Genomic DNA, 4,723 nt, shown 5'->3' on the forward strand with positions numbered 1-4,723 from the left:
AATCAGTCATATCCCAAGACATGCCGCGTGCTTTTGACACGGTCTGGCACCCTGCCCTTCTCACCAAACGCTCTTCCAATGATGTCCAAGGCCATCTCCACTCATGGCTCACAGACTTCCTCTCCTGTCGCAGCCAACGTGTGACACTAAATGGAGTTCTCTAATCCCCTCTTCCTGTCCAGCCTGGAGTTCTTCAAGGCAGCGTTTGGGGCCCTCTTCTTTTTTATGGATTTCATCAATGATCTCTCCGACTCTCTGGAAAATCCTCTTTATCTCTTGGCTGATGACTCCACCATCTTCCATACCATCTGTCATCCCTCAGACCGGCAAGCAACAGCTTCTTTGCACTCTGCAGATCTGATAAAATTACAAACTGGTCCAACACGTGGAACATGTCTTTCAATCCTGACAAATCTCACACTCTCACTATGTCTCTGAAAGGACCATTTAGAAAACCCACCATCTACTTTCTCAACAATCCTCTGGAAGAAGTCCTTTCATTCAAGCTTCTGGGTCTCACTATATGCCATGATTTTTCCTGCGAAAGTCACATTTCCAACCTCGCTTCCAAAGCCAGTCTAGAAATCTGTGAATCCTCCGTCAAGAAACTGGGAATCCTCTGTCGTGCAAAGTCCTTCCTCGGCTCACCTGAGCTCCTGACCCCACATACAAAGCTTTCATCCACAGCCTGATGGAGTACTCCTATCCCCTCTGTGCTGGTGCTCCTGCCTCTGACCTTTCTCGGCTTCACGTTGTGGAAACCAAGGCATTTAGGATCATTGGTATCTCTCGCGGTAAGGCTGAGTCTTTGTGTCTCTCACTCACTCACTCACTCACTCACTACAGGCAGGTCGGTGGTCTTTCTGTTTTCTACCTTCTCCTCTCCGGTCTCACCCTCCCCCCCCGCTCTGTCTGTCTCTGTCTCCGGTCTCGCCCCCCCCCCCCCATATCTCTGCAGGGTGCTCAAGGTCCGCCAGCAACCCCCTTCCGGTAAACTTCTAAAATCACTGCTCACCTTCACTCTTTCATTCCTCTTTTTTCCACCTTTGGAATAAACTCCCACACTCTCTTCAATCCCATTCGTCCCACCAGGCCTTCAAAACAGCTGTTCACCACCACCTCTCATCTTCCCCCATCCAAAACCACGATCTTTTTTACCCCCGCTAATCCACCCCAAACACACCTCATTCAAATTCCCTGCTTTCCTTCCTGAAAGTCCCTGTAATGTCCATCTTGTATACTCGCCCCATCCCTCTCCCTTCCACAAATCTCTTAATGTCTCTGTTCCCCACTGCTTTGTCCTTCCCTCTCCCACCCCTCTTGTCTCCTGCCTCCCTTGTTGTGTTTTGTGCATTTTCTCTCATAAGAGCTTTGACAATGGATACAAAAATAAAACAAAAAAGGTCTCATGTGGCACTGCCTGGAGGTAGTCTGACACCTTCTGCTTCAGATCATCCAATGTGGCAGGGCGGTTGGCATAGACAGAGCCCTTGGCCTCCACCCAGAACCAGTCATCCAGAGGGTTCAAGTCTGGACTATGGGGTGCCCAGTCCTGAGTGGTACCCAGGTCAACGAGGCAGTTTCTGAAGAGCTGCTGCAGGAAAGTGATGGTGCCACCAGCTGTATGCAGGGGTGCACCACCCTGCATAAACCAGGTCATGCTGAGCTGGTTTGGGGTGACCTTTTGGGCTAGATTATTATGGGACTTCTGGAACATGGCCTGGCAGCACTCACTGTTCATCGTCACCATCCTACTGTTGTCATTCTCAAACCAGTAAGGCCCGAGCATTCCCCATCTGGCATTGAAGGCACAGAAGAATGTGACATTAGGCCCTTTCAAGTATCTGTCAGTGATCTCCTCAGGTGGTTCTGCCTCCCAGAAAATGTTGTTGTGATTCTTAGTGGCACCGTTTGAGTGCAAATGAGCTTCATCACTGAACCAGATCAGGTTGATCCATTTTGGGTACCACTCCATCCTTTCACTGAGACAACTGCACATATCATGTCTCCATCTATTGTCATCTTGATTCAGATTATGCCTCATAGAGATGATGTATGGGAACAGCTTCAGTTCCTTAGTGAGGATAGACCAGACTGATGTTGGTTTGATGCCGAACTCCCAGGAGCGCCAACGGCAGGACTTATTAGGACTGTCCACTGCAGAATCCCGCATGCTGTTGATGTTGGCTTGGCTCTTGGTTACCAATGTTGGCCTGCCATTGTTGCCCTTGCTCTGGTTGTGCACTGTACCCTTGTGATCAAAATGTTTGACAATACATTGATTGACACAATTTGTGGGTCCATTGCATGTTCTGAAGTCGTATTCCCAGCAGAGCCTCCGACAGGTTCTTCAGACATTAAATTCATTATTTATTTCTTAGGAAGACGTTATATGTTAGGAAGATCCAACACATGATTTAATCTCACACCACAGAGCCACCACTTTTGTCTTCTGCTTCACTGTCAATGGCATAGTTGAGCTACGAAGCTAGAAATGTGAGGGAACAAATACTACGACACCACCACCAAACCCTAAAAAGGAAAATGGTATAGGTCAAAAAACAAAGAAATGCAAGGAAGTCAAAGTTGTATCAATCTTTTTGAAACACCCTGTTTGTATGTATGTACATATGTATTGTACCAGTCAAAAGTTTGGACACACCTACTGACCTACTCATTCAAGGGTTTTTCTTTATTTTTACTATTTTCTACATTGGAAAATAATAGTGAAGACATCAAGGCTATGAAATAAAACCTATGGAATTATGAAGTAACCAAAAAAGTGTTAAAAAATAAAGTATATTTTATATTTTATATTCTTCAATGTCGCCACCCTTTGCCTTGATGACAGCTTTGTACACTCTTGGCATTCTCTCAACCAGCTTCATGAGGTCGTCACTTGTTTGTTTATTTTTGTTTTTTTGAGATTTTGACCCTCTGTTAAATTTACGTCTTTTTTAATGTTTTGTTTTTTTCTCATTTCTGCAATTTTTAAAAGTAATAAAATGCATAATGTTTTATATTATTTATTACCTTGGTATGGTTTAAATCGATCTATGTTATTAAATTGTTTTAATAATTGTTTCAGTTGATTTGGGGGATTGTTTGGATATGTATCACTTTTGGAATGGTTCTGTCCATTTTCCCCCCTCCCACAATCCTCGCCTGGTTTGTTTAAGTCCACATTTTCGTTGAATTTATTTTCCTAATGAAACGATTAATGTTTTATATATTTTTAATTTTTGGGTTGCATGCACGAGTATAGACACAAAGTAACTTCATCGCATTGGAATTACCATCACAGCTTCAGCAGTTATTGAGGTAGGTTGGACTACAGTTTTACATTGTTTTGAGAGGGGAAGAAGCAGAAGTACAAATTGGCGTTTTTGTGTGATACTTTACTGATCTATTCTGGCATCTTTTTAAGTCTTAGTAGTTCAGAAAATGCTCAAGAATAAAAGGTATGGCTTTTAAATGCTTATAACTTCACTCTATTGTAGTTTATAAGCTTGTCATTGTGTACACATTTGAATGGACGGCCATTATTTTCCCCATATTATCCCTCTATATGGAGTAATACCATACTCCATGATATATACAGTCTTCCACTTACATAAGGGTTCCCTGCCTGGGACCCTTTTTAAGTGCAATTGTGTGTAAGTCGAATTTCATTGAGTAAAATCTGAAAGAAAAGAAAATTATTATATACTTAATTGAACATCTATGTGTACAGTGCTCACACATACTTTAATCCCTGGTGTTGACTTGCTCACGTGATGGGGACTTGCATAATGAAGATGTAGAAGGAGTTACAGTGGTGGAGGATGAAGGCTCAGGAATTGGGGAATCTGCAGAAGGTTTACCAACCTTCAAAACAAAGAGGTCGAGGGTGGACTGAATGGCTGCCCGCTTCTTCTCATCAAAAATGATTTTGCAGCACGAGAGGCTATCTTGGATGATTCTACTGAGATTGGCGAAGCGTTCAGCATTCTGGTCCAACTGAGGAAGCAGGTGGTGCCACAACCTGTCCTCAAATATGGAAAGAGTAACCATGCCTTTTTGTTCGACATCCACACCACTGGTACAGAACCTTTTCTGATGCCATTGAAAGCCCATGGATTATCAACGTGATAGACTAAGAGGGGCTTAAACTTAAAAAAATTATATATATATATATATATATATATATATATATATATATATATATATATATATATATATATATATATATATATATATATATATATATATATATATATATATATATTTATATATATATATATATATATATATATATATATATATATATATATATATATATATATATATATATATATATACACATATGTACATATATATATATATATATATATATATATATATATATATATATATATATATATATATATATATACATATATATATATATACATATATATATACATATATATATATATATATATATACATATATATATATATATACATATATATATATATATATATATATATATATATATATATACATACATATATATATATATATATATATATATATATATACATATATATATATATATATACATATACATATATATACATATATATATATATATATATACATATATATATATATATATATATATATATATATATATACATATATATATATATATACATATATATATATATATACATATATATATATATATATATACATATAC

This window comes from Eptatretus burgeri, chromosome 5 (assembly GCF_056783735.1).
Source record: "Eptatretus burgeri isolate ZD-2024b chromosome 5, Ebu_testis_v1, whole genome shotgun sequence".
Lineage (NCBI taxonomy): Eukaryota > Metazoa > Chordata > Myxini > Myxiniformes > Myxinidae > Eptatretus > Eptatretus burgeri.